This window comes from Dermacentor albipictus, chromosome 7 (genome assembly GCF_038994185.2).
Source record: "Dermacentor albipictus isolate Rhodes 1998 colony chromosome 7, USDA_Dalb.pri_finalv2, whole genome shotgun sequence".
Taxonomy (NCBI): Eukaryota; Metazoa; Arthropoda; class Arachnida; order Ixodida; family Ixodidae; genus Dermacentor; species Dermacentor albipictus.
Window position 1 is genome coordinate 122711356 of NC_091827.1, and position 13114 is coordinate 122724469.

General features: G+C 49.4%; 1 protein-coding gene across 4 annotated transcripts in view; it reads right to left on the minus strand.

The window, feature by feature from the left end:
- Nucleotides 1-13114, minus strand: part of LOC139047605 (probable chitinase 2) — a 343683-nt gene that overhangs the window by 271351 nt on the left and 59218 nt on the right. The gene's annotated exons all lie outside the window — the stretch shown is intronic.

The window sequence follows — 13114 nt, forward strand, 5'->3', positions numbered from 1 at the left end:
ATTAATACCATTTGAGGCGTCAAATAAAATAGAGTTGGGCCGTTTCATATATTGGACACAATATATGGACACACGTGGTACCCCGTAAGACCATGAAATACCGCTCACGTGGGTAAAGGGGGCGAAAACACAATCGAGAACCTGAAGCGTAAACGATAAAAGCACGGTATATATGGTGCACGCAAAATTCTGTCAGTGCGCTGTAGCGCGAGGGAAGAAAATAGGGCGAGCACTTGACCTCACCTTTTGGGATACCGTACTAGTACTGAATCATAAAAAAAAAGCCTGTTTGAACCAGTTATCTTGTCTGCAACACTCTTGCTAAATGGGAGACTAAAATACCACGATGACGGCTCTATTGCGGAGATTGGCAAGGTGCGCACAGACAGCAATTTTGCCATCTTTCTTCGCATTCTGCAAAATGCTTTCTTGTTAGGATCACGCATAGCGGCCGATCCCGACGCTAGGGACACACAGGCACAATTTATTCCCTCTAACTTTCGTCCTTATACTGCCCTTAACGCCTGAATTACAGCGTCAGTGAAAAGGCGCCTCAAATAACATGACAATGAACTTGAAGAGCTGATTAGTGCCCTCCACTCGGCGCCCTGCAATTGAAAACACTACTGAATTCGAAATTAAAACTACACGAACAGATCGCACAACCCAAACTAATCACAGAATGTCGTTTTCTTGACGGCAAAACACTGCAACACTTACATGACAAAGGGCAGCGGCAGCACATTCAGAACAGCCGCAAACATACCACAGCGCAATGCAAGTGCGATAACGCAACTATGCCAGGCTTCACGAATAACGTGGCCGCCATGGTCCGATAACAATTGAAAACACTACTGATTTCCGAATTAAAACCACACAAACAATTTCGCACAACCCAAACTAATCACAGAATATCGTTTTCTTGACAGCAAAACACTGCAACACTTACATAGCAAAGGGCAGCGGCAGCACACTCAGAACAGCCGCAAACACACCACAGCGCAATGCGAGTGCGGGGACGCGACGACGCCATGAAGACGCGACTATGCCCGGCTCGCCCGGCTGCCCGGCATCACGAATCACGTGGCCACCTTGGTCACATGATAACTAAAGAGATAGAGCGAGTCATATGAAGTCGTTTTCAAAACGTATTCACCCCTCGTTTTTAAGCTGCCTGGCTTCCAACGTTATCCAAACGTATTCACCCCTCGTTTTTAAGCTATCTTGTTTGGAACGTCTTTGATGCGTCGATTTTGGTCAAAAATCCGTTTCAGACGTTGAATCCCTTAATACGACGTTTTCAAGACTTTGTGTGCTACCTGGGTTTCGATAATGTCTATACCAGCCTTTGTGTGAGGGTCCCAGACTATATCGGCATACTCGAGTGTTGGCCCTATAATTGTCTTATATGAAGTTAATTTGGTAGCACTAGTGTAGTTCTTTAAACGGTGCTTTATTAACCATAACTTTTTCATTGCTGCCGCAGAAGCATACCTAACGTGAGCGGTATAGCTCATCTTGGAGTCAATTGTAATTCCAAGATATGTGAATTCCTCTACCTGTTTAATGTCCATATTATTTACCGTGTAAGTGCAAATTAGCGAATTTTTTTTACGTGTAATAACCATGTGCGCGCATTTCGAGATGTTTAGGGTCATATGCCACTGGATACACCAGTCGTGTATTGCTATTAGATAGTCAGTTAAGCTAGATTGGTCATCCACAGATTGAATGCTCGAGTAAACAATACAATGGTCCGCGAAAAAGCGGCACCGCATGGAAAATTTGCAAGCCAGGTCATTTAGGTAGATAAGAAAATGGAGTGGCCCTAAAACCGAGCCCCGTGGAACGCCCGAAAGTACAGAGGTGAGTGATGAATTCGAAGCACCTATGCTGACAAATTGTTTTCGATGCGTCAAGTACGAATCAAGCCAACGCAAAATTTGTTCGTTGCGTATTATGCTGTTTAGCTGTATCATCATTTTTTTGTGTGAAACCCGATCGAAGGCTTTCTCGAAATCTAAAAAAAGAATGTCTACCTGCCCACCTAGATCCAAGATTGCCAGTATTTCGTTGGTCATATGAAGTAACTGCGTAGTGGTAGAAAAGCCACGCCTGAATCCGTGCTGAGTCTCACTAAAGAAGTCATTCTTTTCTAAAAAGGAACTTAAATGGTAAGAAATAAAGTGTTCCATAACTTTAGAAGCGGTGCAGAGTAGGGAGATAGGTCTGTAATTTTCTACATTAAGCTTGTCTCCCTTTTTGTGGACTGGGACTACTTTGGCGACTTTCCAGTCGTTAGGCAGATCCCCTTCGTTTAAACTTACGTTAAATATTATGAACAAGTATTTCGCAAACCATTCGGCGAACCGATTAAGAAAAGCGTTAGGTATGTCGTCAGGACCTGCAGATTTTTTTGGATCTAAGTTTAGGAGTGACGAAAATATGCCTTTCTCAGATATGACAAGATCTAAAAGCTTGAGACCAACGCCATGAGTATCATCTTTCTGGGTGGGTTCACGTAAAAATACTGACGAAAAAAAAAAATGTTAAAAGCTTCCGCAATGCGCTGAGTGTCGGTAACTTCGACATCATTCAGTTTTATCTTGTCTACAAGACTGTTCCGCTTCAATATATGCATCCAATACTTCCTTAGGTTGTTTTTCAGAAAGTTGTGCATTCTGACATTAAAGAAATGGTATTTACTTAATTTTACTTCGGACCTAGGATCTGCTCGGAGGGACGCCCGAACAGAGTGGCTTGACCGATAGCATGATAAACGTTTTAATCGACGCTTTAAGTGCAGGATATTACGAGTAATCCACGGGTTTTTTCGATTGACCTTCTTCCGCTTTTTAGGAACGTACTTTTTGATGCATTCGTGCACGGCGCTCTTAAAGTGCAGCCACAGCTCATTGACGCCTAGGAAACCTTGTCTTTGTTTTTGGGAAAAAGTGTCAAAATCTTGTTCTAAGTAGTCGAGAATGCTTTCGTCTTCGGCGTTAATGAAATCTAAGAATGCTTTCATAGGTTCGCGCGATCTTGCTAGCGCAAAGTTACATTTTAAGAGAATAATCTTGTGATCGGATATTCCGGGCAAAACTTCCACGGAAGGGCCCTTTTCAAGAATGGCTTGAGAAACAAAAGCAAGGTCAAGTGTGGTGCTGGAACTGGAAGTGACACGTGTCGGTATCTGCACAAGCTGTGTGAGAATAAAGCAGTACGCAATTTCAAGCAACATTTGAGACTGTGCGCAAGGCGGTAGTGAGCTCAGTTGTTCCCAGTTTATTGTGGGCAGATAGAAATCGCCGCACATTATAATCTTGTTGTAGCATTTGGTGTTTATTTGAAGAAATTCATGCAGTGACTGGAGCAACGAAGCGTCGGCGCTAGTAGGCCTGTAGACTACACCGACTAGTAGGCTGCATTCACACAAATGAACAAGAATCCAGACCATTTCCACGCTCGTCTCGTGAGGAATAATAGTGAAGTCTATTCCCTTCTTTAAGATAATTGCTACGCCACCCCCTCTTGAGCCACGATCCCTCCTGACCATGATGTGAGAGCTTGGTACTATGTCAGCATCCGAGATGTTTTCGCTTAGCCAAGTTTCAGTTAGGAGTGTTACGTCCGGACGAAAGGCCAAAAGTAAACTTTCTAGTTCTACAGTTTTATTCGTTATACTCCTAGCATTAGCACATAGCATGGTGAGCTCTCGTGGAGACAGGAGCATGCCCAATGATTTCTTGTTCTGTTTGCGCTCTGATATGTTGCTCGTTCTGCTTGCGACGCCTGGTCACTTGCCATTCATAGGGACTGCCTTATTGAGTGTATCGTCCCACCTGTGCAGCTTGCCGTTAATTCTTGCCTTGTCGTAAGTTAAAACCACTTTGTCGTGATTGTTCCTGTTTTCCTTTGTGCATTCCCGCAACCTTTTTCTCAAAAACTGAACACGAGGCGAAAAATCCTCAGAAATACTGAAAGGGGTCCCTTTGAGGAGGCCACAGTTACTGAGAATCTTTATCTTGTCCCTCCCATCAACTATTTTAAGTATGACTGGGCGGCACTTGTTTTCGCATGGCCTCCCAAGCCTATGTATACGCTCTATTTTAACACTCGGAATTTGTAGCACGTCCTCAAGGAATTTCTTAGAAACTTCCTGTTCTAACGTCTGGTGTTGCTCACCCTTTCTTTCCTGTAGCCGATAAAGAATTAAATTGTTCCGTCTGCTTCTGTTTTCCAATTCGTCCACTTTAAGATCGAGATGATCGACGGTTGTTTGTAATTTATCAACTTTACACGTGTATTCGGCGACAGTGACTGCGACATCGTCCATTTTCTTATCAACAGAATTCAATTTATCTTCAAGCCGCTGGCTTGAAGAGCTCATGGTTGCCTTGATCTCGCGTATTTCATGCATTATGTTTTTAAGCATTTCATCCGTAGACGGCCCCGGATTCGATTCAATATCCCCGCAACATGAGATAATATCAACAAAACATAAATACACATTCGTCAACACTGCAAGCAGCGGCCGTGGGCATGGCAAAATGAGCAGACAAGGGTCGTTACTACAGTAGCTGTGAATTTGGCGATAGTCGCTCACCTGGATGAAAAACAAGAGCGGATTGTTCAGATGCATTGTCCCGATACTTTCGCCATGCCCACTGAACGGTTGCTGTTCCTTGGCTGCTTTTATGTGGCCCAGCAGAGGTGATGTAGACGATAGGGGCGCTTCCTGTCCTTCGAACCACGTCGTCGTTGTGCGCAGGCCCGAAGTGTCGATATCCAGAGATTGTTCCGAGACGTTGCGATGGCACCCATGCTGCAGTGTCGTCCCTTCAAGAGCAGCAGGTTGATAGTAATCCATGGACAATTCTTGACCGGCACTCATAAGAAGCACGGCCTGGATGAAAAACAAGAGCGGATTGTTCAGATGCATTGTCCCGATACTTTCTCCATGCCCACTGAACGGTTGCTGTTCCTTGGCTGCTTTTATGTAGCCCAGCAGAGGTGATGTAGATGGTAGGGGCGCTTCCTGTCCTTCGAACCACGTCGTCGTTGTGCGCAGGCCCGAAGTGTCGATATCCAGAGATTATTCCGAGACGTTGCGATGGCGCCCATGCTGCAGTGTCTTCCCTTGAAGAGCAGCAGGTTGATAGTAATCCATGGACAATTCTTGACCGGCACTCATCAGAAGCACGGCCTGGATGAAAAACAAGAGCGGATTGTTCAGATGCATTGTCCCGATACTTTCGCCATGCCCACAGAACGGTTGCTGTTCCTTGGCTGCTTTTATGTAGCCCAGCAGAGGTGATGTAGACGATAGGGGCGCTTCCTGTCCTTCGAACCACGTCGTCGTTGTGCGCAGGCCCGAAGTGTCGATATCCAGAGATTGTTCCGAGACGTTGCGATGGCACCCATGCTGCAGTGTCTTCCCTTGAAGAGCAGCAGGTTGATAGTAATCCATGGGCAATTCTTGACCGGCACTCATCAGAAGCACGGCCTGGAAGTAGTAGTAGTAGCTGCCGTAGCATACTCAACCTCTATTCCCCCAACTGCAAACCTAGTGACCCCATCTTTAAATACCTCCTCCCTGAAAGGAATTAAACAAGTTTCGACGACCTCGCCAGCCCTTACAGCACCCGCCGTCCCGGTTGTGTGTGTCGACCAGAAGACCACCGAGACGACGAAATAGAAGTCCTGTTTTAATTCGTGATTCTAGTGATCTGACATTAAGCGTTGCCTCAATGTCCAATGATGCTAAGTTTTTTTTTCTTTGGAAGGACTCCCCTCAAATTATTCTTCCACCCCTTGCTGACCACCTCAAGTCTGTCAATGCTAACCCTGCCTCTTGTAGGCATCTCAAAACCAAGCATTACCCCGGTTATTACATTAGTATGCTTAGGATAATTCACGCCCTTTCGGCGGGCTACTTATCTATGCATTTTTATATGTATGTATGCTCCTAAGCGTTTTCCTGCCTACCTGGGTCACTCGCTAGTCCATGGTCGAGCGGGCAATGCCGCGGGCTGCTGTACTGAGGTAACAGGGTGCGAAGACCAACCATCAGACTTACTTCGGTCACTGAGTGCGTGGCTATGTGTACGTACGTGCCGCCCTCCAACCAACACTCTTTCACGCCTAGATGGGTTACTGTAGATGCGGGACTCGGTAGGTATCGGTGCTCCAAGAATTCTTTGACGCCGACTTGGAGCACGTGGTACGTGCCACTAGCTCTGTGCAAGTCTTCAATGAACATCTTTGACGCCAACTTAGGCAACAAGGTATATGCCACTTGCAATGCATGCACACCTCTACATTGAATGAACGGTCCCTTTGGTTTCTGCGATCATGAGCGGAATGGAACTTCTGTCAAAAATAATCCCAAGAACAGCAGTCCTACGCATTAGCAGGCTGCGCCATGTACGCACTGGGTATGCGCCACCCCTAAATGTCTCGTCAACTTGAGTGACTGAGTCTGGGTGACTGAGTGATAGGATTCTCAGCGTTGGCAGGCACCAGTGTGCCACACTACTTGCCTGGCGACAACTTTCTGTGGCAGTGCAGGTAAGGCCACGTGGGCGGAGTCTATGTACATATATTACCGTACCAAGTAGTCCGAACCTTTCTCTGGAGGTTTCGGTTTTCGGTTGTGCCAGCGCTTTCCGGGAATGAGGAGTTCCCGCTAAGAGTCCACGGTGTCCGGACGTGTTTTCACATGGGCTCCTGCTTCGTATCTGTATTTTGGATGATCATTGAGTCCGGCGCCCGATTCATCCACACCACACGACTTACTTAGTGGACTGGAGCTACCCACTGATGCTGGGGTCAGTGTGAGTCCATTTTCCATCAACTCACGAGCCTTAAAGACTGCGACGCGGCGAACACCCCATTAAACCTAACGGAATAGGCGTCTGCCCAACCAGGGCACGGCAAAGTCGATGCAACACACTCGTGGCGGGCAGCGCTCCCCCTCGCGTTGTTACTGACGACATTAACAGCCATGACCACGCAGCAAGGCAGCGTCTGGCGTCATTTCCGTTTTTATGCACCGAATCGTACCATGGTGCCTGCTGGAAGGTGGTCCGCAACACGCGACGCGCACGCAACGTTGCTGCCCACGAAACAGCGTGGCTCCTGCAGAATGCCTTTGAGCACCTTTCCGCCGCGCCCACGGAGAGCGGGCCAGAGCACCTGCGTCCTGTTCCCCTCCGAGATGACAAAATTATCCTCCGGCCTCCGGAGGCCTCAGATGGAATGAATGGCATAGACCAGCGTTCGCCCCCACGCTTTGGGCATCGGCCGAAGGGAGCCCAAATGAGCGGAGAGAGCTCATCCTAAGGATCCGGCCAAACAAATCCTGGTCGTAATAAGCACGCCATCATCACGCGTCGCAGACGCCCTGCTGAAGATCCAGGAACTGTCAATCAGCCAACGCACCTACCCAGTGTCCGCATATCTAGCAGCCCCCGATTCGTGCAAGGCTATCGTACCGATACTGGAAACAGGCAGCCCCTAACATGTGCTCGTAGAGAAGATGCAAGCATCTGGTATCCTGATACTACAGGCTCCGATGATGGGTCAGTCGAGTAGTGCAGTAGTCACCTTCGAGGTCCTACGTCTACCACGCTTCGTTCGATTTTTTGGGGCAGAGCTTTGCTTCTACCCACGCCGTCCACGTCAGCAGGTCTGCAAGACGTGTTTCAATATGGGACACCGGACCCACTACTGCCCCAGAACGGACGTCATCATTTGCGAGTAGTGCGGTATCTATAACTCTGTACCATAACACCGATGCTCTCCCCGGTGTAAATCCTGTGGAGGGGATCATCCTACAACTGAACTGCAGTGCCTGCGACACCAACGAGAACCCTTCAAACGAGCCTGGGTCATAAATGTGATCGAAGACGAAAAGCGACTACTGACGGTGTCCGACAGCACGGCTCCTTCATCAGCAACAACCCCTGCTTCTCGAACATCATTTAAGAAAACTGAGTGGTCTCGTTCGAAAACGCGGTCCAGACCTCGCTCCAAGGAACGGGCAAAATCTTAGTACGGTTCCCGATTCTGCTCCCGCTCGTCTTCCGCCCGCAACCGCGTGAAGCGTCAGGCCGCCCCGGCATCAGAGGAATCCCCCGACCCTACAAGAAGGCACTTATTAAGCAAGCGGGCAACCTCGGCAGCTACCCCAGACCGTCAGCAGCAACAGGCCACGGAGAGAGATTCGCCGCCAGGGGGCCAGCGAGTGCGAATGCACTTCGCACCAGCTCTGTACAAACACGGCGATTTCGTTCGAATTTCTACCCACGGAGTGCCTATCTCTTCACTACACCTGAGCGCTCCCATCTGTTCAAATTTGGTGGCCGTCTGTCTCCTCTAAGCGGCCCCACGGGCCGAAAACCGCCCTTTGCCGATAAGCTGCCGCACTAGGCCTCGCGCCACCGTGCGCTAAGCCTAAGCCGTTTCTACCACCCCTACGTCGACAGTATGGAGGCGGAGGCCCAAGTGATCGGAGAGACCATCGACCCAAAGGAGCATGATTCCAGGGACTGGAATCATATCCTGAGCTTACCCACCCGTCAGAAAGGAGCACCGAAAATCCAGGACCAAGCGAACGCGGCCACTGGCTCGCGACCTGCAGATTTCGTACACCAAGCGTTCCAGCTGCGCGCGACGTGTCTAGCGGCGCAAAGGTAGTAACGCCAGCCGCGTTTGCCTGAGGATGCCTACAAGATAGTGTTTCGTTCAACCGGGGGACTTACCTTCACCCATAGAGTTTCTTACAAAAATTACTAGAGGGAACTCTGGCGCTGCAGTCGTTGTCCTACCATGGGAATGATGGGAAGGACATGGATTTGTCTGATCTTCGTTCTTGTGGATTCAGACGTTTTTATGGCTTTGTATATTACGCTATATAAATCTTATTGTCGTATATTTCAGCGCAATCTATAATCTTCGAAGTGCAGAAGACGCCGGGAACGCGTACAATTGCTATTCATTGCAACGATTGAGCTTGTCTATGTGCCCAAATCCAAACGCGCCAAGCGTCTCAAGGCACTGGCATGCCCGCGATATATTCATAAGTGCGTTTCAGTCACTTGTCGATACATGCATCCGTGGCTTAATGATTTCAATATCAGGCTTCTGTACTGGAGTCCCTGTGTTCGAATCCTACCGTCGGGCAATTTTAATGATGTTTATTTAACTGTTTATTACGCAATACACTGTTGAAAAAGACGAGTTTACAAAGTCACAAAGTCGTTTGAAGCCAAATGGACGAAGTTTAGGCAAATCCATGTACTTCCCGTAATTCCCATGCTGGGACAACCGCTCCCATTGTAGCTCACATAGACACTAGCGCCAGACTTCCCTCTAGTAATTTTGTAGGAAACTCTATGCCTTAACCGACCTTCAACTGCGCCAGCTTTGCTTGGCCCTGCTAACTGCAGCCAAGGACCTCCAAGCACCAGACGCCACCAGCTTGATTATCCACCCCCTCAACAACAGCTGCACGATGAGTACCCCGGATAAAGCCGACGCGCTACGCCTGGTCGCCATCCAACAACTCTCCAATCGAACCCAAGTCTACGCCCTCACTGCCTATATCGCCCCCCCCCCCGGGATGGTGCAGTAAGTGGAGTAATCACTAACGCCTACTGGGAAGAAACCCCAGCACAGATTCTGGACGACCTCATCACAGGCAACCCTAGCGTCCCCATCATTGATGCACGCCGCATGGGACGGACCCGTTCGATCCTTATGACCTTCCGGACGGGTCCGGTGCCCCGAGCCATCTCCTACGGAGGCGGTCTCCACAGCTGCAGTTTATACAGAGGACACCTGGACGCTTGCACAAAGTGTACAAAACCAGGGCATCGCGCGGATGTGTGTACCCTTTAGCGTACGCACAACTGTTCAAGATGCGGTATCCCGCACCCCCGAGAGGACACCCCGACATGCACCCCAGCCTGCATACTCTGTGGAGGCGCCCACATGACCGGTACTAAAGGCTGCAAAGCGAGGGGACACCGCTCACCGCCCGCGTCACGACAGCAGCACATCTCCCGCACACCGGAAGGAGACGCGGACCGCTCCAGCGTTCGTCGCTCCAGCACGTCTCACTCATCGTCTCGGCGCCGCCAGGAACAACAGTATCCGCAGCTTTCCTGGGCGGACAGAGTAGCAGGCAAAAGACTGAACGCTCCCAGCAAGCCCTCAATCCCCCCGCCCACACAGGTGGACCCCCGTGACCGGGAGCTCCAGGCCCTGCGAGAGGTGGGAGTCCTCTCTCATCAAGACTCCCATTTACCCCTCTACCGCTTTCGCCAATCACCACTCCCACCCAACCCACCCCGCTACCTCAGACACGCGCTGAAAACATGGAACAATCCAACTCCTATACCGCCACCTCACCCCCACCCAAGAACAAACGCACAACAGAGCACCCACCCGTCACCCAGACCGACCTTCAATCTCTAGAGGCCTGCATGGACGCTAAACTTGCCGAAATGGACGCGCGTCTAGAGGCAAAATTCAATCAGCTTATCGATGACCTGTCTCAACGCTTCGAACAACAAATTGAAGCGGCATTTACGCGCATGGTACACACCCTTGAGATGGGCCTCTCACGGTACGACACCCGCCTCCAAACAATCGAGCAGGCCCTTCCCTCACCACAGGTCCCCAATCGCCCCTATCAATCCCGCCCACCTACCCTACATAACTTCCTACCCAACCCACCTATACTCACCCCACCCAAGCTACAGTAAGGCGGGACTACCATCTAATTCCTTATCGATTCTGCAATGGAACTGCCGCCACTTCCGGGGCAAGCGCGCACCCCTCCAACTCCTCCTCCCCACACTTCCCACGCCCCACCTCCTCCTCCTTCAGGACACACATGCCCCTGCCACACTTCCCAGCTACACATCCGCTCACTCGGACGCAATGAATACACCCACGGCTTCCACACTCGTACATCGCGCCATTACATATCAAACGCATCAGATCACATCTGAGACGCCCTGCGTGATCACAGAAATATTACTACACACTCCACACCATCTATTTTTATTGTAAACATATACCACCCACCATCTCATCCGATGGCTTCATTGGAAACGCTACTGCGAGATCTCCATCGCATTGCAGGCAAGCATCCATTAATAATCGGAGGGGACTTCAACAGTCAGCATACTGACTGGGGCTACCGCACCACCACGGGACGAGGACGACGACTCTGGTCCGTGGTACAAGAGCTCCGCCTCACAATACACAACAACTTTAGCACCCCCACGAGAATTGGCAACAGTGTCAGCGCGGACACCAGCCCGGACTTGACACTGAGCCACAACCTTGCGGCTATTACGTGGAACACAACACATCACACATTATGGAGCGATAATTACATCCTCTACGTTACAGTACCCTACAAACAAATAAGGACTCTTCACCTAACAAACAAACTCACCAACTGGGATGCAGTCCGCGCCGCACGGGCGGCCCTTCCTGACGCTCCCATTACAGAAAGGGACCAGCGGGTGGCATCACTCATGAACAATGTCTCCGCACACACTCGAACCCTTGACACCACACCAGATACGCCCACCCTCGACACTCACCTGGTGCACCTATGGGAGGCTCACCATAGCATCCTAGAGCACTGGAAAGGGCAAAAGCTCAACCGGACCCTTAAAAAGCGGCTAGCCGCATTGCAAACAAAAATTACTGAGCACTCTGAGGAGCTCTGCCGATCCAACTGAGGACAGATTTGCGATAGTATGGCTGGCAATCTGTCCTCCGAGCGCAGCTGGCAACTCCTCCGTCACTTAATTGACCCCACGCAATCTAAAACAGCCACGCAACAACACGTCACACGCGTTATACACAAGACCGACCTTTCTCCCGACGCACTCATCGACATACTTAGGAACACACATACAACTCCCGGTACCTCAAACCCACTGCCCCCCTATGCAGGTACCCCGAACGCCAATCTCGACGCGGAGATTACGGAAGCAGAAGTCAGAGCGGCCCTCCAGACTCCGTTCTAACTCCACTCTAGGAGTTGACCATATCTCCAATAGCATGATTCGCAATTTGGACGATCAGTCGACTGCCCAGCTCACGGTGTACTTCAACACATGCTTGCAGGAGGGCACCCTTCCGCAATCCTGGCGTCACGCCAAAATCTTATTCATACACAAGCCCCACAAACCCCTTACACTTGCAAATCTTCGCCCCATCTCCCTAACCTCATGCCTGGGCAAGCTTTTGGAGCATTTCGCACTCGCCCGACTCACCCAACACATGACGGAGCAAGACCTCTACCCGCACAGCATGTTGGGCTTCCGTCCCCACCTGTCGGCACAGGACGCCATGCTCCTGCTCACACAGGATATTTTCGACCATCTCATACCAGGCCACACAAAAGCCGTCCTCGCCTTGGATCTCTCCAAGGCCTTTGATCGCCTAGACCATCGAGCGATAATAGCGGTGCTCTCCCCTTTGAACATAGGTGAGCGTATGTTCGAGAAAGCGTTTGATTTTGTCGAAATCGCAGCAGTCATGGAGGCATTGCGGAATCAGGGTGTAGACGAGCCGTATGTAAAAATACTGACAGATATCTATAGCGGCTCCACAGCCACCGTAGTCCTCCATAAAGCAAGCAACAAAATCCCAATAAAGAAAGGCGTCAGGCAGGGAGATACGATCTCTCCAATGCTATTCACAGCGTGTTTACAGGAGGTATTCAGAGACCTGGATTGGGAAGAGTTTTGTGTATCTATATATCTAAATTGTTTGTTTTTCCCGAGCTGTTTCATGTGCGAAGCAAATTGTTTAAGTAAGCTCTATGTACTACATGCCATTACGCTCTTTCCTTTCTCCATTTTTCGTTGTTCCTCTTTCCTTTCTTTTTCTTCTTTTTTTTCTCGCTCCTTGCTGTCTGCTGCCTTTTGGACTAGTCAAGTTGCTTTTGTAGACACTTTTTTCCTAATGCCTTGGCACTTGTGCTACTTATTTTTATGAATAAAGGTATTATTATTATTATCATTATTATTATTATTATTATTATTATTATTATTATTATTATTATTATTATTATTATTAT